The sequence below is a fragment of the Hirundo rustica genome, chromosome 10, assembly GCF_015227805.2.
Source record: "Hirundo rustica isolate bHirRus1 chromosome 10, bHirRus1.pri.v3, whole genome shotgun sequence".
Lineage (NCBI taxonomy): Eukaryota > Metazoa > Chordata > Aves > Passeriformes > Hirundinidae > Hirundo > Hirundo rustica.
In genome coordinates, this window is record NC_053459.1 from 1,121,360 (window position 1) to 1,142,647 (window position 21,288).

Here is a 21,288-nt window from a genome sequence, read left to right on the forward strand (position 1 = left end):
GAGCAGTGTCCGAGCAGTGTCCGAGCGGTGTCCGAGCGGTGTCCGAGCGGTGTCCGAGCAGTGTCCGAGCAGTGTCCGGGCAGTGTCCGAGCAGTGTCCGGGCAGTGTCCGACCGGTGTCTGACCGGTGTCCGAGCGGTGTCCGAGCAGTGTCCGAGCGGTGTCCGAGCGGTGTCCGAGCTGTGTCCGAGCAGTGTCCGGGCAGTGTCCGAGCAGTGTCCGAGCAGTGTCCGGGCAGTGTCCGAGCAGTGTCCGAGCAGTGTCCGAGCGGTGTCCGGGCAGTGTCCGAGCAGTGTCCGAGCAGTGTCCGAGCGGTGTCCGGGCAGTGTCCGAGCGGTGTCCGAGCGGTGTCCGGGCAGTGTCCGAGCGGTGTCCGAGCAGTGTCCGAGCGGTGTCCGGGCAGTGTCCGAGCGGTGTCCGAGCGGTGTCCGAGCGGTGTCCGAGCAGTGTCCGAGCAGTGTCCGAGCAGTGTCCGGGCAGTGTCCGAGCAGTGTCCGAGCGGTGTCCGAGCGGTGTCCGAGCAGTGTCCGAGCGGTGTCCGAGCGGTGTCCGGGCAGTGTCCGAGCAGTGTCCGAGCAGTGTCCGAGCGGTGTCCGAGCGGTGTCCGAGCGGTGTCCGGGCAGTGTCCGAGCAGTGTCCGAGCGGTGTCCGGGCAGTGTCCGAGCAGTGTCCGAGCAGTGTCCGAGCGGTGTCCGAGCAGTGTCCGAGCGGTGTCCGAGCGGTGTCCGGGCAGTGTCCGAGCGGTGTCCGAGCGGTGTCCGGGCAGTGTCCGAGCGGTGTCCGGGCAGTGTCCGAGCCCGGCCCGGCGCTGCCCTCTGCCGGCCCCGCACCGCCGGGAGCGGCTCCGTGTCCCGCTGCCTGCGGGGACTCCGCGCATCCCCCCAGAGCCAGAAAACGCCCGGCGGAGCCCCGGGGGCGGGAGGTGTTCCCCGGCCCGCGGGACGTTCCCGCGGTGGGGAATTCCTGCTCTAGAAACGCGACCTGCGCGCTTCTGCTTTTGCCGGCTCCGTTCCCGTCGCGGATTCTTTGGCTGCTGCTCTCTCTCTCGCCCTCGTTCCTGACAGCAGGCTTTTACCATTGCGCCGGTGTTCCATGTTTTTAACCACCGATCTCTCCTTTAAGGAAAATTTCCTTCATGTAACAAATCGTTCTGAGTTCTTGTGTTTTGGAGTGTGGCCCCTACGAATTTTAATAAAGTGTTGTGGAAAGCAGCACTTGGTTGGCAGAACTAGAAGGCGTCAAGTAATCTTCATAGCCAAATGTTCCTGTAAATACACGCAGGATACAATCCTTCTTTGGCAACTGAGGCTTTACAAATACAGAAAATGTGTGTGTGCACACTGACATTTTTGGTAGTAAACCTTAATTTTATATTAGTCAGACCCCCCAAAAATCACTGTGTAGTCCACAGACCTTGAGCAAAAAGACATTTGTAATTGCAAAATCTGAAAAAAGAAAAATAGAAAAGGGTATGGACTAAGGAAATATCCCTTTCCGTACATTATTCGCATCTGTTAATGCATGGACACAGCATTTTTGCTAGCTTATAGCAGCAGTTTGTAATTTATGCAACAAAATCACCAAGTTCTGTAACCCCCAGTATCATAGAGTTTAAGACGTTCACAATTTATTAGATCCTACATGAATTCTAATATTCTTTATATGATCAACGATTGGCCTTTATTTGAAAAAGGAACTGACTTTTTATAAATTGTTAGGAGAAACAGGGTTCAGTGAAGAAACTCGAGTGTGGTGGAGAAATGATGCTGCAGTTAGAAGGAAGTCCTGGAATCCCTGTGCTGCTGTGAGCTCCTTGGCTGGGACCTGGCAGTGTCCCTGCCCTATTTCTGCTCTGCCCGGGGGCTGGGCAGGGGGATCTGTGCGGGGCACTGGGACTGCAAGGGTTATTTTTTTCTCTAATCTTTCAGCCTCTGAGCTGACAAAGACTAGAGTGCAGCTGAATTTTGGATTCACTGAGCACCCACAGCTTAAGCCAGTGGGGTGGGAAGATGAAGTGCTGGCTATTTCTGGGAGGAGGGTGCTCTCCTTGCGTTGGGAATTCCAGGAGTGGGAAATTTTTTTGTGGTTCATCTTTGTAGCTATGATTATATTTATTTACTGCTCAAGCAAGATTGTTTCTGCAACACCACAGCACGCAAAAGAGCTCCTGAGACCCCCCAGAACAAATACTTCTGTGATGTTTGCAGACTGTTGGCTATTGCAGACCGATGGATGCCCTGCTCCCAGAGAACTTGCCAGGACTGATGCTCCCCTGGTGCAAATCAGCACAGCAAAAATGAACTCAGTGCACCCTCATGGTGTTAGTATGGATTTCAAGTGACATAGTCAGTTAATAGCACTTTGTCCTGTGCCTCACACCACTGTAGCACAGAACACCTGTCATGGTTTAACATTTGTGCTTTTTCCCAGAGAACTGAGTGAGAGGGATTGTGTTCTGGTGGTCACTCAGTATTTTCTGGCTGGGAGTCAGAAATGAAACTCATCCACTCAAAAAGTCCAGGTGTGGCAGGAGCAGGGTGCAAAATGTAAACCTCTGAGCTCTGCTTTGTTCTCTGACTCCTTGAAGGAGGGTACCTGTAGATTCGGCACCAGTGGATCTGACACAACGTGAGAACTCTTTTTCTGTATCACATTATAATTGAAATGTGAAATGAGCTCCATGTGGCAGCAGCCAAAGGAAAGAAAAAGGGAAAGAAAAAAAAGAAAAAAGGAAGCACTCTCCAAAAGTTTCAGTTATCCCTTGAAGCTATATTACAACATCTACTGTTCTAATTGAATCAGTGTGAGAACTTTTCCCCTTCATTTAAATCATTCCTGGTCTCTGTCCACTTTTCCCTGGAGATGCACACATTTGATACAAAGATGTGCCAGGGACACCCTCACCTAGGGCAGGATTTAATGTTCAGTTTACTGAGTTAGACGCTGAGAAGGAAATGCCAATTCTTACATGCCTTTGCCAGAATCCATTATGATGCTCCCCCTCTTCTCTCCCCTTCTTTATAGGCTTAGCACCAGGGTGAGGCGCAGGAGTTCTGTCTGAGTAAAGGCTTCTAGGTCTGCTCTGAGGATGCAAAGGATTGATCCAAACAGAGGAGTTTATTGGGATGAATCAGAACCCTGCAATACAGCGGTAGCACCTGTGGCAGGTGTTAACAAGGCTGATGATGGTGGTGAAGAAGCATGATGGTCTCGATGCTGCTCCAACCCTACCACCCTGCTCAGCCCTAACCAGGAGCTGCACGGGAGGGCTCCTTTCTCACCCGTGAAAGCACAGCCCAGTCAGCGTTGTGAGCTCTCACTTGTTACATTTAAAGAGTATTTTTAGCAGTGTGGAGAAAATCTCTGCACCTTTCCAAGTATCAATGCTATTACATAGGCCAAAATCACTCGACAGCTCAGAAAGCAAAAGCACTGGCTGCCCAAACCCAGGTCAGCTCCATAAGTGTTCACATGTGTGAAGCAATACGTGATCCACAAAAACATATGGCTCTTGTATCAAATACATGGAATCAGCTTGAATTATGAAGATTTTGAAAAGGTCCTCAGTTTAAATGTACACGGCTCTCTGAAATGTCCAGCTAAGTTTAATGCAACAATTAAAACCAGATAGATTGTCAGGATTCATAGAGCAGGGGTAGAGTTAATTCAGTATGAAAGAAATGAATGACTGGGAAGAAGACAGAAGAGCAGAAGCAGCAGGAAAAGAGCAAGAATGAGTGGAGGGATGAAATGTTAATACGGGGGGTTAGGGAGAGTGAGGAATGGAAGGGGGGAAAGAAAGAAGTGAAATTAAGGAGAAAAAAATGAAGGGATATATGAGATAGGAAAGAGAGGGAGAGCAGCAAGAAAAATAATGATGCTTTGTAGTGTAATCTGTCATCTTTCACTTTAGAAGAACTAAGCCTGGAAACATAAAGGTTACTACTTATGTATCGAAAGTATGTGGGAGGGGTTTGGGGTTTTTTCATGATTATATTTAGATGTGTGTGTGCGTGTCTATGTAATTAGATACATAAAATGACACAGAAATTTCAGTCTTCCTGGGGCTCTCCCACTGTTCCCCCTACTCTCAGTTTTCCCACCCTGCCATATGTCCAGCAGCAGTAATGTCCTTTTCCATGCCACGCTGTGAGCCAGGGCTTTCTACTTCAGTTTGCTGTTTGTTTCTGTCCTGCCCTGTAAGAGCTGGAAATGGGGGTTCTGGCTCCCCTGTCCTGCAGCCCCTAACTTCAGATTTGTTCACTGAGGTATGACAGTTGTTTGCAATTGCTGTTTCCTCCTGTTGATACTCATGGCAATATTTTCATTTTGTACTGATCGATCCAAAATATATCAAACGTTTTATTGTTGAATTAGTTATTAATTGAATTAGTGTCATTGGTTTTGCCTTATCTGATCCTGCAAGCTGCTAGTAAAATAGCATAGCTTTTCATGCTTTTTAGGACTAAAGAGTCATTGAGTGATATTAAAATTATCTATTTGATATTCTCCCCAAGGTATGAGGAAGGTCAGACTCCTTTAGTTCTCTCCCACACAATGGAGATCTTCCTCTTCTCCATAGGTATTCTCAGGTCCTCCCATGTTTGTGTTTATCCCTTGTCCCTCCAGAGAGGGCCCCTTTCTGAGGAGTCCAAGGATTTTGCTCAGAGATGGATACTTTATTTCGTGGTGCTGTTGGAAGTGGCATTTCAGCATTTTGTCAGTGACCTGTATGCTTCATTCCCATCACAGCTGGAATTGTTCACCTCTCCAGAGTAGAAAGTGTTCTAGCTCAAGCATGGATCCCAGGTTCATTAACAGTGGTTAATCTGTAATTTTGCTAAAACCAAAAAGGCTTCTGGCCATTGCTGGACCAATTCTGGATGCATTTTCTGCTGTTTTGTACAAAAATCTGAGCGAAATTTTGCCATTCTCCCCTATCATTACCCTGTTTCATTTCTCACCATTCTAATAATGCTGTTATGAAGACAAGAAACAGAAACATGGATGTTTTACACTTAACAATGTCTTATTGTCTTACTGCTTTACTGCTTTTGGAAAAGGGAATGGAAGAGGAAAAACCTCACATAAGGCCATAAACAAAACAGGAGGAAGTGAGTTCACTATCCACGGGAATGCAGAGCTCTCCTGTGAGGGAGATTTTTGTTTCAGTCGAGGGGAAATGCACCACCATTCTGGTACTGAGCAGTTCTTTTCAGGAGGCTGCAATGCTGAAAAGAGCTTGTCAGGAAACTCCACATGTGTGTGCCTTGGGAGTGTTTCTGAAGAACATGAGGCCTCTAGAGTCTGAGGCAGAATCAGAACTGCATTGGAGAACCGGGGATTAAATGGTTAAAAGCTCCTTAAAAATTCTACAACCTTAGTGATCTTTGTAAGAACAGCAAAAACCCAGACAACTTAATGTCTGAAGTTTGATAAAGCACAAATATAACTGAGCACCCTCATTTTCTTCCCTTCCTCCAGAAGATGGCAAAAGTTAGCTGGACTTAACACAGGCAGAGGGCAGCAAACATTGCAGGGCTGTGTGCCCCCGTTTCAGGTCACCCGTGGTTTGGTGCTGCAGCTGGAGGGGTTGATCCTGACCTGAGATCAGTGCTTTGTTTGAGCAGTCAGGCACGGCAGCTCCAGCCCTGCTGAGATGCAGCTCCGGGCAGCAGCAGAGGCTGCTCAGCTGCAGCTCCCCAGGAGCCAGGCAAGTCCCAGCTCTGGCTGCACCTTTCCCTTCTTCGGGGTGTGGGGATTGTGATGTCTCCGTGGAGATCGCAGCCAGAAATGCAGCTGTCAGAAGTTTAAATTTTATACACCAAGTATGGAGACATGAATTGCAGTATGTGTTGTGCTTGTGGTATGACAGAGATTCTGCTGAAGAAAAATCCCTTGAGATTCCCTCCTTGAGTACCAAAGAGATTAGTTCCTGCTAATACAGCAGATATTTTGACTAGGACGCTGTGGAGAACTTGCATTTGCCTAGGAACCTTGACTGAAAAAAAAGAAACAATATATAACAAGTGTATAGAAAGGAACATCAGATTAAACACAGATTCGGCAACTAGGAATTTTTCCTTTCCATCTCAGCAAGGTACTCAGGAAAAAGGAAAAAATATTATTAACAAAATCAAAAGAGATACAAAATAAGCTTTTATTTCTCCTGCAGTTAATTTTGTTCCTATATTTAGCTGCTCTGGTAGTTTATAATTTCAGTATTAGGAAAATATGAGCATATTTGGGTAAAGTAATACACTGAAGTCAGGAGGCTTCCTGCCAGCAGAAAAGGAGAACTGAGGACTGCTTGTTTAAAGGATGGTCCTGAGGTGCTTCAGCTTAACCTAATGTGTACCCCATGGTGAAGTTCTAATTTGATTCCAAGCAAATTTGTCCTCCCAACTTTTTGGCCTAAGGGCTTTGACAGCTGCTGTAGCTGCTGGATTGATGCTCAGAGAGGATTTGTGCCCATGGCCTTGGAAGGGAAAGCAGCAATGGCCAGTTTGGAGGACGTTCGACAAAAGCCAGCAATTCTTCTCTTAAATTCTCTCTAAGAGGAGGCAGGCTGTGTCCCTAAATCACAGAAAGCTCCAACTCTCTTCTTGGAAGGGCAGGGCAGGACCAGAGGTAGGGCAAGGACATGGAGCTCCCGCCTGTGCTGCCTTTACATCGAGCTTTGGGTTTGGACAAGATGCTCCCATTTGAATGCACATTTTCTCCTTTGGACAGTGTTCAACAGACCAATCACATTGCTTGATCCACAGTAAAGTAGTGGTTGTGTCTTCTGTTACGAGAAAATGTTCATGTCACAGTTCACTTCTGCAAGGTCATATCCTTATTCTTCAAGCGGACTGGGAAATTTTAACGAAGTGATTCCCTGGGTTTCCACTCCCTGAGAAAATACAAGTATATCAGAACAAAACCTTGATTTTTTTTTCTCATTTTGAAGTCTCTTTATATGCCAAAATATTCAATTTCCCATCCAGAAGCAGGAAAAAAATCACGTTACCTCAAAGTTTTTGGCCAAGCTGAGTTTTCTGGGTAAATTCAACTGTGCAGAAGGAATATTGCCAACTGGCTGTTTTTAGCAGCATGAGAAACAATACCAGCCACGGGGAAGGACCCTGTGTCAGTCCCCCTGGAATGACTCAGCGATGCTCCCTGTCAGGAGCAGGCTCTGATGGGGTGGGAGAGCCCCACGGTGCCAGGCTGTGAGCTCCAGCCCCGGCTGCGTCAGTGATGCTGCAGCAGAGGAAGCAGGCACACAATAGCTACGGCTTCCTCCCGCAGCAGGGGCTTTACCTGCCTGCCCACTCCCCTCTGCTGGGTCACCTTCCTGTAATCCCCTTGCTCCTGCAGCTCTCTCTGGGCGAGAGCGAGCCGTGATCAAAATCCCCCAGGAACGGGACCGCTCTGTGCTCTGCTGCAAGCTCTGGAGAAGCTGCTGCAGCCTCAGTGGCTCTGCTGCTGCCAGATGAAAGGAGGGAAGTATTCAGATCTAATAAATCAACAGATGTTAAAGCAATTTCTGCCTTCCCTCTTCTATTGCACATCAACGGGAAAGTGCTAAAGTGCTTTTTTGTACCGTTTAGCATCTGACATTTCAGCACATCTTGTGAGTGTGCATTAGGAGAATGGAATGTTACTATATTTGTACTTGGAGATTTGGAATGAGAATAAAATCTGGAGAGATGCAGTGTGCACATGGAATGTTTTCCAGAGGGGTTGAGGCTGAGGAAACCCAGCACAGTGAAGCTTCAGCTGTCTTGAAACTTCAGGCTGCAAATGCACGGAGCCAGAGATTTGAAACAAAATTGAAAACTGTAGAAACTTGCGGCTGTTTCTCCAAACCCTACCTAACTGTGGGATCACAGATGCCATTGTAAAATGCTGAAATAGTGTGTATGACTTTTGCAGTTACTCTGAAAATATCTTGTTCCTTCCTCCTGTCTCCTCAGCTATGTGTGATGTCCCTCTGGCTGGTGGCTTCAGAAGTGCTAGTTTTAGGGAAATCAGGCTTTTACTGCTGAGACCTGGCAGGGCCCTGAGACAGCCTTGTCTTGCCACTGCACATCAGCACAGACTCTCCCCACGCTCTTTCAGCAGTTTGCTCTTAGATCCCTCCTTGCCATGCAGTGAGCTCCCTGGAGTCAACACAAGCCTTCAGACAGTACAGGTGTGTGTCTCTCGTGTGTCAGGGCCCTGAGAGCACCAAGAGGCTCCAATCAGCCAAAACAGCCTCCCCTGGTCCCTCCAGCCCAGCAGCCTCCTCCTGCTCACCCCGGAGCCTTCAGTCTTGGCCTGAGCTACATGACAGCCCCAGCCACGGTGATAGCTGTGTCAGGTGTGGACCCCAGCTCACAGACTGACGCTGTGGCCTGGTCCCAGCCCTGCCCTGTCACTGTGGATCTGCCTGGGACACCTGGAGGGCACTGGCATGTTGCTGGAGCACTGAGGAACCAGCAGCCTCAGCTGCATTTTGACATGGGTCTTGGGAGATGGCCCTTATGCTTAACTCACCCCAAGAGAAATTGAGTTCTGTCCAGAGGTGAAGAAATACCTCTGCAAAAGGTGCAGAAGCTCCTTCCTAGTAGATTTGTGTAGGGAGAGTATTTGTGCCCTAGAAAGCAGAGATGAATTGCGGAAGAAAAAACAGTACAATATTTCTTCCCCTCCTCTCCTGTACTTCTCAATCAACTTGTTTGGATGGTACCTTTCTTTTCAAGGTTCATGTCTCTGCTCCAGCTCCTCTCATTTTTAAGAGTAACATCAGCTTCCAGGTTTCCTTTGCCTGCTCAGCCCCTGTGCTGTGCTGACAGGGCTCTGTTTCCAGCACAGGTTGCTGGGGCTGCCTTTGCATGTAGCAGGCTTCCAAGGTTGAACTGCTTCCCTCTTTCCGCAAGACCCTGAGACTTTTTAATTGGTGAAGCTAGAATGAGCATCTTAAATAAGCCCACACCTTCCAGGGGTTTTCCACTGCAATTCAGTCACTTCTCAGGCCAGGCTACAGGAGGACGTGTCCCTGTCCTGAGGTCCAGTCCCATCCCAATGCCCCTGTCCCTGAGATGCAAACTGGGGCAGTGCTGCACGAGGGCTGTGGCCAGTCTGGCCTCCCCAGGTGGAGAGTTAGCTTTAAGGCAGCTGGAAGAGCAGAGCCCTCTGTCCCCATCCCAGTGTGACAGAGCTGTGCCATGCTGGTGTGACTGAGCTGTGCCATCCCAGTGTGACTGAACTGTGCCCATCCCGATGTGACTGAGCTGTGCCATCCTTGTGTCACCGAGCTGTGCCATCCCGGTGTGACCAAACTGTCCCCATCCCAGTGTGGCAGAGCTGTGCCATCCCGGTGTGACCGAGCTGTGCCATCCTGCTGTGACCGAGCTGTGCCATCCCGGTGTGACCGAGCTGTGCCATCCCGCTGTGACCGAGCTGTGCCATCCCGGTGTGACCGAGCCCATCCCGCTGTGACCGAGCTGTGCCATCCCGGTGTGACCGAGCTGTGCCATCCCAGTGTGACCGAGCCCATCCCGGTGTGACCGAGCCCATCCCGGTGTGACCGAGCTGTGCCATCCCAGTGTGACCGAGCTGTGCCATCCCGCTGTGACCGAGCTGTGCCATCCCGGTGTGACCGAGCTGTGCCATCCCGCTGTGACCGAGCCCATCCCGGTGTGACCGAGCTGTGCCATCCCGGTGTGACCGAGCTGTGCCATCCCAGTGTGACCGAGCCCATCCCGGTGTGACCGAGCCCATCCCGGTGTGACCGAGCTGTGCCATCCCAGTGTGACCGAGCCCATCCCGGTGTGACCGAGCCCATCCCGGTGTGACCGAGCTGTGCCATCCCGGTGTGACCGAGCTGTGCCATCCCGGTGTGACCGAGCCCATCCCGGTGTGACCGAGCTGTGTCCATCCCGGTGTGACCGAGCTGTGCCATCCCGGTGTGACCAAGCTGTGCCATCCCGGTGTGACCGAGCCCATCCCGGTGTGACCGAGCCCATCCCGCTGTGACCGAGCTGTGCTATCCCGGTGTGACCGAGCTGTGCCATCCCGCTGTGACCGAGCCCATCCCGGTGTGACCGAGCTGTGCCATCCCGGTGTGACCGAGCTGTGTCCATCCCGGTGTGACCGAGCCCATCCCGGTGTGACCGAGCTGTGCCGTCCCGGTGTGGACCGAGCTGTGCCATCCCGGTGTGACCGAGCCCATCCCGCTGTGACCGAGCCCATCCCGGTGTGACCGAGCTGTGCCATCCCGGTGTGACCGAGCCCATCCCGGTGTGACCGAGCTGTGCCATCCCGGTGTGACCGAGCCCATCCCGGTGTGACCGAGCTGTGCCATCCCGGTGTGACCGAGCCCATCCCGGTGTGACTGAGCTGTGCCATCCCGGTGTGACCGAGCCCATCCCGGTGTCACCGAGCTGTGCCATCCCGGTGTGACCGAGCCCATCCCGGTGTGACTGAGCTGTGCCATCCCGCTGTGACCGAGCTGTGTCCATCCCGGTGTGACCGAGCCCATCCCGGTGTGACCGAGCTGTGCCATCCCGGTGTGACCGAGCCCATCCCGGTGTGACCGAGCTGTGCCATCCCGGTGTGACCGAGCTGTGCCATCCCGGTGTGACCGAGCCCATCCCGCTGTGACCGAGCCCATCCCGGTGTGACCGAGCTGTGCCATCCCGGTGTGACCGAGCCCATCCCGGTGTGACCGAGCTGTGCCATCCCGGTGTGACCGAGCTGTGCCATCCCGGTGTGACCGAGCCCATCCCGCTGTGACCGAGCTGTGCCATCCCGGTGTGACCGAGCTGTGCCATCCCGGTGTGACTGAGCCCATCCCGGTGTGACCGAGCTGTGCCATCCCGGTGTGACCGAGCTGTGCCATCCCGGTGTGACCGAGCCCATCCCGCTGTGACCGAGCTGTGCCATCCCGGTGTGACCGAGCTGTGCCATCCCGGTGTGACTGAGCCCATCCCAGTGTGACCGAGCTGTGCCATCCCGGTGTGACCGAGCCCATCCCGGTGTGACCGAGCTGTGCCATCCCGGTGTGACCAAGCCCATCCCGGTGTGACCGAGCTGTGCCATCCCGGTGTGACCGAGCCCATCCCGGTGTGACCGAGCTGTGCCATCCCGGTGTGACCGAGCCCATCCCGGTGTGACTGAGCTGTGCCATCCCGCTGTGACCGAGCTGTGTCCATCCCGGTGTGACCGAGCCCATCCCGGTGTCACCGAGCTGTGCCATCCCGGTGTGACCGAGCCCATCCCGGTGTGACTGAGCTGTGCCATCCCGCTGTGACCGAGCTGTGTCCATCCCGGTGTGACCGAGCCCATCCCGGTGTGACCGAGCTGTGCCATCCCGGTGTGACCGAGCCCATCCCGGTGTGACCGAGCTGTGCCATCCCGGTGTGACCGAGCCCATCCCGGTGTGACCGAGCCCATCCCGCTGTGACCGAGCCCATCCCGGTGTGACCGAGCTGTGCCATCCCGGTGTGACCGAGCCCATCCCGGTGTGACCGAGCCCATCCCGGTGTGACCGAGCTGTGCCATCCCGGTGTGACCGAGCCCATCCCGGTGTGACCGAGCTGTGCCATCCCGGTGTGACCGAGCTGTGCCATCCCGGTGTGACCGAGCCCATCCCGCTGTGACCGAGCTGTGCCATCCCGGTGTGACCGAGCTGTGCCATCCCGGTGTGACCGAGCTGTGCCATCCCGGTGTGACCGAGCCCATCCCGCTGTGACCGAGCTGTGCCATCCCGGTGTGACCGAGCTGTGCCATCCCGGTGTGACCGAGCCCTTCTGGTGTCACCGAGCCGCCAGTCCCGGCTGCCGCCGCCAGGTGTCGCCGTGGGGCGCGGCGGGGTCCCCTGAGGCCGGTGCAGGCGCTGGCGCTGGGCTGGGGGAGCGGGAGGAGCCCCAGGGGCCCGCAGGAGCCCGGGGAAGCCCCGAGGAGCCCGGAGGAGCCCCAGGGGCCCGCAGGAGCCCGGGGAAGCCCCGAGGAGCCCGGAGGAGCCCCAGGGGCCCGCAGGAGCCCGGGGAAGCCCCGAGGAGCCCGGAGGAGCCCCAGGGGCCCGCAGGAGCCCGGGGAAGCCCCGAGGAGCCCGGAGGAGCCCCAGGGGCCCGCAGGAGCCCGGGGAAGCCCCGAGGAGCCCAGAGCCGGAGGGGCCCGGAGGAGCCCGGTCCAGGCGCACGGGCTGCACCGCCTGCCGGGCCGATGCCCCCGTGCCCGTCCCTGCCCGCCGCAGCCGGCTGCAGCCGTGGCTTTGCCGGCACGGGAGTCACAAACAACGCGGCCAGGATTGCGGTACCGGCACATCTGTGTTTGTAAAGCCTCGGCCGTGCAGAGGCCCTGACTCTGCTGGAGCGCCTGAACGACAAAAACATCCCGGATCCGAACACTCAGTGAGCTCGGCAGGCGTGAGGAGGCCTCAGCAATGGACAGGTGCGCGGTCAGTGGTCACTGCAGGTGTGCGGTCAATCTGCATTACCTGCACACCCACTGCCACCTGTGCACACCCACTGCCACTGTCACCTGTGCACAGCCACTGTGACCTGTGCACACCCACTGCCACCTGTGCACACCCACTGTCACTGTCACCTGTGCACAGCCGCTGTGACCTGTGCACACCCACTGCGACCTGTACACACCCACTGCCACTGTCACCTGTGCACACCCACTGCCACCTGTGCACACCCACTGCCACTGTCACCTATGCACACCCACTGTGACCTGTGCTCACCCACCATCAGCTGTGCACACCCACTGCCTGGGCTGTGGGTCAAGTCTCGAGGGTGCTGTTGCCAGCTGCAGTGGAGCTGAACTTTCATCTCCAACTCCTGTTGAGGAGAAATCGAGTGCTGAAGTGCAGCCCTGGAGAGTTCCTGCTCCTGGGTGTATCATTCCCACGGCTGAGGTCCTTAGGGCTGCTGGCACGTTCTCCACGGGGACTTAAAAAGGATCATTTACAAATACCCGATTGAATGTTTACTACCCTTGCCCTAGGTGGAATCCATCCAGCTAATAAACACACATACAATCCTTTTTGGAGGAGTCTCAGCTCAATTGAAATCCTTTGGGAATTTGTTCCATAGGTTAATTATGTGCTGTGTAGAAAAGGATTTTATAATTTAAAATATTGCCTTTCAAACTGCATTGAAGTCATGTCATTCTTATATTATTAAACGAGAGTAACCAGTCAGCCCAGAGCTGACAGCAGGACTTAAACAATACGTGTTAGTGTCAAAATGTGTGAAGTGTAAACAGGACTTGGGTTACTGTCTACTCTTATTAATGTCCAGGCTTTCTCTAGACTCACTTTAAATTTTGCTGTGAGAAGGTAATTCTTGAGTTTTCTACCCTTCCCATTTCCTTCCATATCCTTGTGTTCAAACATCAGGACAGGAAAGAGCCAAGCTCCTATCTCCTGTATTGAATGCTTCTATCGAGCCTTCTTTGACTCACTTGTTCTCTCTCCTGGGAAATCCCGGTCTTTCAGCCATCATTTGAGATTTCCCAGGCCCTGTGTCATCAGCATGTTGTGAAGGTAAAGAAGCTGACAGCTCCAGGGCTGGTGTTTTACCTTGAAGCAGGCAGGGCTGTAATCTCCCTCCCTTCCACTTAACACCGCTCACGGTATTTTTCCACAAGCTAAGGAGTAGTTGTTGTAATAACAATGTAATTACAGCTGTACAGTGCTCACATACCTGAGGTTCCTACAGAGATTTCTGTTTCTCTTTCCTGTACCTCAAGCATCCAGGCACCCTGCTGCCTTCATTGACCACGCTCATTCCCATGATGGCTCTGCAAAGCTGTTTGCAGACATGCCCAGGTAGGTTTTGCACCAGCACCATCAGCTGTGAGCAGCAATGTCTGAAAACAGCCGTGCCTTAGTGCCTTACTGAAGTACAATGATCTCTTAAAATGCCCAGACTGGGCTGGCCTTTATTTTATCCCAGTAATTGAAATTTGGCTTCAAGTGTGTCTAATGCAGCCAGAAAATAGAGGCAATCACAATCCCTCAGCAGTCATTCATTCAGCCATTGTCCAACAATGTCTTCAGTGATTTATTTGATGCCTGTTGTTTGGCTGTGGAGGAGATGGGGGGAGCAGAGGGGTGACAGCAGCACTGATGAAAGGGCAGGTTCAACTAAGAAGCAGCTAAAAATTTTGTAGAGCGCATGGGAGATGAGTGTATGTTGGAGATTGGAATATAGATTTCTCAAAGGACTAGGAGGGGATGGCAAAATGTGTGTGTTTTAAATAAGCTAGCATCCAGATTTTGATACCCTTATTTAGGGTTATCCTAATAGGCCAACTCTCAGACTTTATTGAAGCTCGCCCTTGTAATGCCTAGATTTTCTTCCTCTTTGGATTTTGTCCAGGGAAAGCAGGGAGCAGCTATCAGTGGGTTTCCAGTAGTGCTCTGAATAGCCAAGACATATGAAAATAAGACAGCATTACTCATTTTAAGAAGTGGCAAAATCTGGCCTGTAGATATCACCGCTATTTTCCCACTTATCCTGAGTATTGGTCATATGCCAACAGAAAAAGCTGCCAACTAAAACGTTTTAAGAAGGGAAACACTGTTTGAAGCCTGACAGCAAATGTTTTCCTTCCCCTGAAGTATGTGCTGAACACATATAAAGAAGGAAGACTCAGGGTTGTCTACTGACGTTTAACATTTTGTAATCATATGGATGAATTTGTTAACATTTTCACACTTTGTTCTTTAATAGATGAACACTGTAACTAATGGGGTTTAGTTAGAAACAGTACTTAAACATTGAAAACAAGAGACAGTGTAATGCAGTTGGAAAAATCCATTAAAAAGGCAGTAGTATAGCATTAAAATGCCAACATCATGAGTTCTTTGTCAGTTTAAAATTCCTTTGCTGTTCTGCCACTTTCTTTGTTTCTTTATGCCCCTGTTTTTCCTTGTAACTGAAAACATCAGATGACCACAAGGGATGAATGTGCAGCGGTGCTGCCTCCCAGGACGTGGAGCTGCAGCCTCTAAGCCCAGTGTTACAGCAGCCAGGATCCACGTGGCCGATTGTTTTGCAGACACAGTGGTGGCGCATTTATGTATTTCTGAACTTGTTTTTCAGGCTCTGGCTGCCTGCGTGGAGCTTGCCGCTTAACAACAGAAATAAAGCACTTGTCAGGCAGCAGCAGTGCGTCAGTGCAAAATGGAATTCGCAAGACTAAAGTTTACAGGAGGCAACAACAAAATCTACTGTGCCATTCTGTGAGGCAACAAAGGTAATTTGTTATGCAACATAATGAGGACTTGTGTGTGACAGGCAGTGGTGGCTCTTGGTTACAGGGCATTGACATCAACAAGCACATGCAGAGCTCACATATAAGAGAATTGCTATACATAGCACAGAATTCACAAGCTGGGTTGGTATTACAGGGGGTTTTTCCATCTTAAAATTTGCAGAATAAACAAACACTTTGAGACTGGTCCTGCAGTCCTTTATGTTATGGGCAGGACCTTCCTCATTTCTTTTTGGGTTGGTCTGTGTCTCTGACTTGACCATCACCCTGGGGGCCACGAGGGCAGGGTCACAAGTGTCATGCATTTCATGTGGCTCTGACACATTTGGCAAGCCTGCCAGCCCACACAATGACAGGGGAAGGGCAAGTGCAGGGGGAGAAATTAGACACAGTCACAATGCTGTTTGTTGCTGCCCAGAAGTCTGTGGTGTCTGATCCCACGTGCTCCACTGCTGCTGTCAGCACATGCACTCCTACAAAGCAGTTATCCTTTCTGGTGGGAGCCAGTGGTCCTGCACCTGTTTTGCAGATAAACTGCAGTGTGCAGGCTGTGTACAGAGCTGGGAATGGAGCCCTGGCCTAGAGAGCAGCAGGGCTCATCTGCTTTGCCATATCACCTTTCAAAGGGAATCTACCTGCTGGTGTGATGGGGCCTCTTCTTTATGATGACTTAGGCTGCTCTCTGCCTCCAGAGCTGGAGCCAGACCCAAAGATCCTGTTTGCTGACATTCCAGTACAGTCTCACAACAGCTTGTGTAACGCACTCTCGGGTATGTGTTCTTCTGGCCCACGCTGAATGTTTCCCTTGTCATCCTGCTGAGAGTCTGCAAGCAATCTCTTCCTGCAAGCTGCAAGGGAGAGAGTGGGCTGGAGCTTCACTGATGAATTGATGCAGGAGAAATAAGAGATCAAGACAGTACCACACGGCCTGCAGAGGACTAAACTGAAGTTGTGTCGGTAACCTTTGTCCTGGCAATCTGCAGCGTTGGCTCTGTTTCTTCAGCGTATGTGTAACGCTGTACCTTGTGCATGATACTTTGCAATAGTCACAGTTAAGCAAACGGCGTAGTTCCAAGAGTGCTGTGCTAATCTGGAGTAAATGCTTGCTTTTTGCTTCAAAAGCCTGGTTGGCTAGACCATGTCAGGGGAAGGTGCTCCTGCAGAAAAGTCAAAGACCCCCCCATTGCCTGGTGTGCTGTGCCTTAAGCATCATTGCCAGTGGCAGGATGTTGGAGTTCTTCTGACTGTGCCAGTGACTCAACAAGGGCTTGATCAGTTTACTTCTGCTCAAACAAGAGCCCAGCTTCTTAGCACGGCCGCAGTACAAATAAGGGCAAGCCACTGAGTTAAGCACTACCTTGGTCAAGTTACTTTACCTCTCTGTGACTTGAGGTGTACAGGAAAATCATCACTATGAACTTGCACTCTGGTGCCTGGGGTTTTAACCAAACACACTGAAACAGCTGAAGAAAAACAGTGAAACTAGCACTGCTTTAGTGGTTTATAGTGTAACGTTGGACATGACACACAGGTCAAGGTATTCAAACTAGGATGAGATTGAGAAAAATTGTTGCTTTTTGTGCTGGAGAGGCACCTGTACTGTGCCAGGCGCCTGCCATTCGGCAGCGGCCTCCTCACATTAAGAGGCAGATGGGTTTGCCTGGCACTGTTTTCTTCTGCATTTTTTTTTTCACAGCCTCTTGAACAATAGGGTTCTAGTCCTGACTGAAATATTTTAGGAGCCACTGTGACAGAAATACTTCATTGTGATGCTGGTTATTTTAATTTAAGACATGTCAATTTAATTACCAACCAAAGTAATTAAATTAAGTCTAATCAAATTAACATTGCATCATAAGAAGCACTAAGATTCCATACTGTGAGGATAAGAAGCAAACAAACCAACGCTTTCACGCAGAAGATGCTATCTGACATTTGCATAGATACTGTGCACGTAATTAAAGCCATCCTTAACGTGTAACGCTCTTATTGCAGCCCTTGCTATTTTGTAGCAGTTGGTAGATCTTATAATGAACGAGTATAAAAATATCCCAGGGACTCTAGAAAGCATTGCAGTGACTGCAGAAAATGATCCTCTTAAAGTAAACTCCACAAGCACCCTTGTTTTTTCCCAGGGAAACACCTTGTTAGCATCCGTCAGGATGAATGCCATCGTGCCTCAAGAAAAGGCTGATGCCGGCAGAGTGAAGGCTGGCAGGTGAGCGGCCGGCTGGAGCTGTGCCAGGAGAGGGCAGAGGGTACGGAGCGTTCTCCGCAGAGCCCCTGCTGCTCGGCTGGGCACAGGTGGTGGGGAGGTGAGCGCCCACTCCAGCCAGCTCAGTCCGTGGGGAGGTGAGAGCCCACAGCAGCCAGCCCCGTCCCGTGGGGATGTGCCACGGCAGCCAGCCCCGGTCCTGTCCGTGGGGATGTGCCACGGCAGCCAGCCGCGGTCCTGTCCGTGGGGATGTGCCACGGCAGCCAGCCGCGGTCCTGTCCGTGGGGATGTGCCAAGGCAGCCAGCCCCGGTCCTGTCCGTGGGGATGTGCCACGGCAGCCAGCCCCGCTCCTGTCCGTGGGGATGTGCCACTCCAGCCAGCCCCGGTCCTGTCCGTGGGGATGTGCCACGGCAGCCAGCCCCGGTCCTGTCCGTGGGGATGTGCCACGGCAGCCAGCCCCGGTCCTGTCCGTGGGGATGTGCCACGGCAGCCAGCCGCGGTCCTGTCCGTGGGGATGTGCCACGGCAGCCAGCCGCGGTCCTGTCCGTGGGGATGTGCCACGGCAGCCAGCCCCGGTGCTGTCCGTGGGGATGTGCCACGGCAGCCAGCCGCGGTCCTGTCCGTGGGGATGTGCCACGGCAGCCAGCCCCGGTCCTGTCCGTGGGGATGTGCCACGGCAGCCAGCCGCGGTCCTGTCCGTGGGGATGTGCCACGGCAGCCAGCCGCGGTCCTGTCCGTGGGGATGTGCCACGGCAGCCAGCCCCGGTGAGCGGCTCCCGGAGGGTTCGCGCTTGGCTGCGCGGTGGAATTGTGCAGCGGCAGCGATCCCGAGGCAGACGTGCCGCGGGCTTGTCTTTCCGCCTGAGTGCAGCTACTTGCAAATGTCCTGCTGCTTCTTCCTCTGCAGCTCTGCTTTCAGGACCATTTCAAGGTCGAGGCTGTCAGCAGCGCTGTGAGTTCAGCGCTGCCTCTTAGACAGCAAGGCCCGTGGCACAGGGTGATTATTTCTGGTACGCTCGTGCAGTACCTGGTGCGCTAAAATGTTGTTTTCCCCACAACTTGCTCCTCCTCCCTAGCAGCAGCACAGCTCATGTATCTTTAGTGCATGTCAGCCCTGATGCCTGTCCCCCAGCCATCAGGCACAGCAAGATGAAGGAACAGCTCAGTGAAGTTTAGCTGAAGAAAGTATCGCGCACAGAACTTCCGCCATTGCCAGCAGCAGATTACCAAAATGAGAATGAGTACGACTGTTCAAACTGTTCAAAAAATGAGTTAAGAGGGATTTTCAATGTAAGCGTTTGGACTGAGATCTGGTATGGCAGCAGATGGATGTGTGGAATCGTGTGTTTTAGGACTCTACTTGTGCTTTCAAGGTACTATATTAGGGTCAAGCTCATCTGGGTTGGGATGGTGGAATTTGCTCCTTGGAAGGAAGCCTGCTGCCTGATTTCTCCCTGTGTGGATGTTTTTTTTTTTTTTTTTTGCAAATGGTGTGTCTGTGTTACTTTAAAGTCAGTGTTGTGCCAAACAGGACCTATAGAAAAGCCTTTTCAAAAGTCAGGAATTTGACCATCACAGGATCTGGCTGTAACCATTAAGAGAAGTGAAAATTAACAGATATTCCTTTATTCTGCTTGCAGCAGATGCTTCAACAGGTGACTGTCAGAGACAGGATGGGTGTGGCTGTCAGGGACTGACGGGTGACCAACCAACTTTACTTGACCAAATGGATAGTTTATATACTGTAATCTAATGCCAGGTTCAAAGCAGGTGTGTTTGAGGTATTTGCCAAGAGGTTTGGTAAGTGCTGTGAGTAAGATGAAACTTTGAATTAACTGTTTTGAAAGTCATAACAGGTCAAGTATCTAATGAAAAATGAAAGAATGAAATTAGTGGGAACAGGAGAGTTCCCACCAGAGCAACAAGAGTTCCCTGAGAGCAGCAGGCAGCCCCTGCAGGGGCAGCTCGTGTGCTCTCTTCTCACAGCTGCTTGTGTCTTCTTCTCTTCTCCCGAGAGTGTGGCTTGGCTTAACTTTCACTCTGTTTGTTGTCAGTACAGGCTAATTTGAATATGGTCTGAGTGAAGACAGTTACAATCTCAGGATCTGCCCGCAGGAGAGTTTCAGCTGTGTTTTCAGAAGTGGTCATGCAAACAGTTCTCTCCTGGCAGTCAGTTACCTCCTAGCCCAGCCTTTCTTATTTCTTAGCTACAGAGCGTGAAATACCCAGAAATCTGCTGCATTCATACCGTGCAAAGCTCACTTACTGAAAGGGCAATGTTTCAGAGTGGTGTACAAGTTTTCCCCTGTATTTCCTTACCCAGGACTTGTGCTTGCCCCAGGCAGCCCCGGGGAGCGGTGGCAGCTCTGCCCCTCAGCCCGAGCCCTCTGTCCCTTTGCTGGCCTGGGTCAGCTCTCTTTGCTCTTCCTACTACCTGAGCATTGCTGCTGGGTGAGAATGGGCACTTTGGGGCTGCTTTTCCTCTTCCCACAGCAAAAGCAAAATGCTGGGCACCCCCATTCCCACAGCTACCCCGTGCCAGGGCAGCCAGAGCTCCTGGTGCTATTGCAAGGTGTCAGTCTTAGCATTTTGTGTGTATTTGTGAGGAGGGTCTTGGGGTTTTCTTGTGAGTCTCCAAATCTTTAAAGTTATGTTAAGAAAAGAAAATGTCAACTGTAAAAAACTCAACACCCTCCCAGCTTTAGTCATTACTAAAAATAAAAAGTAAAGAATTTAAATTAATAACATATAATAAAATATAATTTTTGCCCTAATGGTTGCACAAAAAAAATTCAGAAATTAGATGCAGCTGTAACCTAATACTCTAGGTAGAAATTAACTGATAATTAATAAGAAAAAATCATATTCTAAAAGTATTTTCATGATTTTAAATGCTAAGTTTTGTCAATATAATCTCTTTAATGACTAAATTCAAGATGGTGATACTGCTTTCTCCTTGAATAACATTATAACAATATGTAAAATGTGTTTAATACTGTTAGTTCATTAGAATTGGGCAAGCATAGACAAGCAGAAAATGCAGAACATCACAAAGCCAGTTCCTTGTGGACTTCACAGGACCATCAGGACATTCTCACTACTTATCAGAAAATGTGTAAATAGCTCCTGGCTCCCTTGCTTGCTCAGATAGGGAGGCAAGATCTTTTCCATAAGCCTTCTTCCAGGAAATTCACCCTTCTCAAGGTGTGTGGTGAGAAATGATAGCAAAAGAAAAAGCAAGAAGGATAAAAGGCAACACTAGATAATGACAAGAATACAAAGGGATCCTGGGAAGCAGTGAGGGAGGGGTGTGGGTTGTCAGGATCTGAAGAATGCTGAATGCACTGATAAGGTGAGATGAAACCTTGGCCTGTAAGTTAGGCCAAGGAGTTAAGAAGTCTGTAAGTTAGGCCAGGCAGACAAGGTGTCTGCAGGCTGAAAAATCCAACTGTGGCAGTGGACATACAAAACAAGGTTCTTTCAATGCAAGGGCAAGAAACTGAGCAAGTGGGATTTGTCTCTGCAGTCAGTACCTCAGTACCTATTTTTACCCATGACTAGGTGCCACAGCTGTGCTCAGTGCATGGGGAACAGACTTTCTTGGACAGCATCATCTGCACAGGGATGGCTGGTGGAGGGTAGAAAAAGTGAAGTATTAGCTGTGCTCTGTGGGAAGAAATTGGAAATCTGGATCAAGGAACTATCTCAGGAACACTCCGTGAGGAATTAGAGCCAGCAGTGCCTTGCTGCTCTTCGCTCTCTGAAATTTGACACACTAACTCCTTTGACATAGATGGTCATACCAGAATATC

General features: G+C 51.2%; 1 protein-coding gene across 2 annotated transcripts in view; it reads left to right on the top strand.

Annotated features, from left to right (window-relative positions):
* Positions 1–21,288, top strand: part of PIK3CB (phosphatidylinositol-4,5-bisphosphate 3-kinase catalytic subunit beta) — a 129,256-nt gene that overhangs the window by 14,975 nt on the left and 92,993 nt on the right. The window contains exon 1 of one of the 2 annotated variants that reach the window (XM_040074911.2): positions 15,166–15,242. The exons of the other annotated variant lie outside the window; for it this stretch is intronic. The gene's annotated coding sequence lies outside the window, so the exon portion shown is untranslated. Of the gene's footprint in view, positions 1–15,165; positions 15,243–21,288 lie in introns of those variants that run through there. 2 annotated transcript variants of the gene reach the window in all.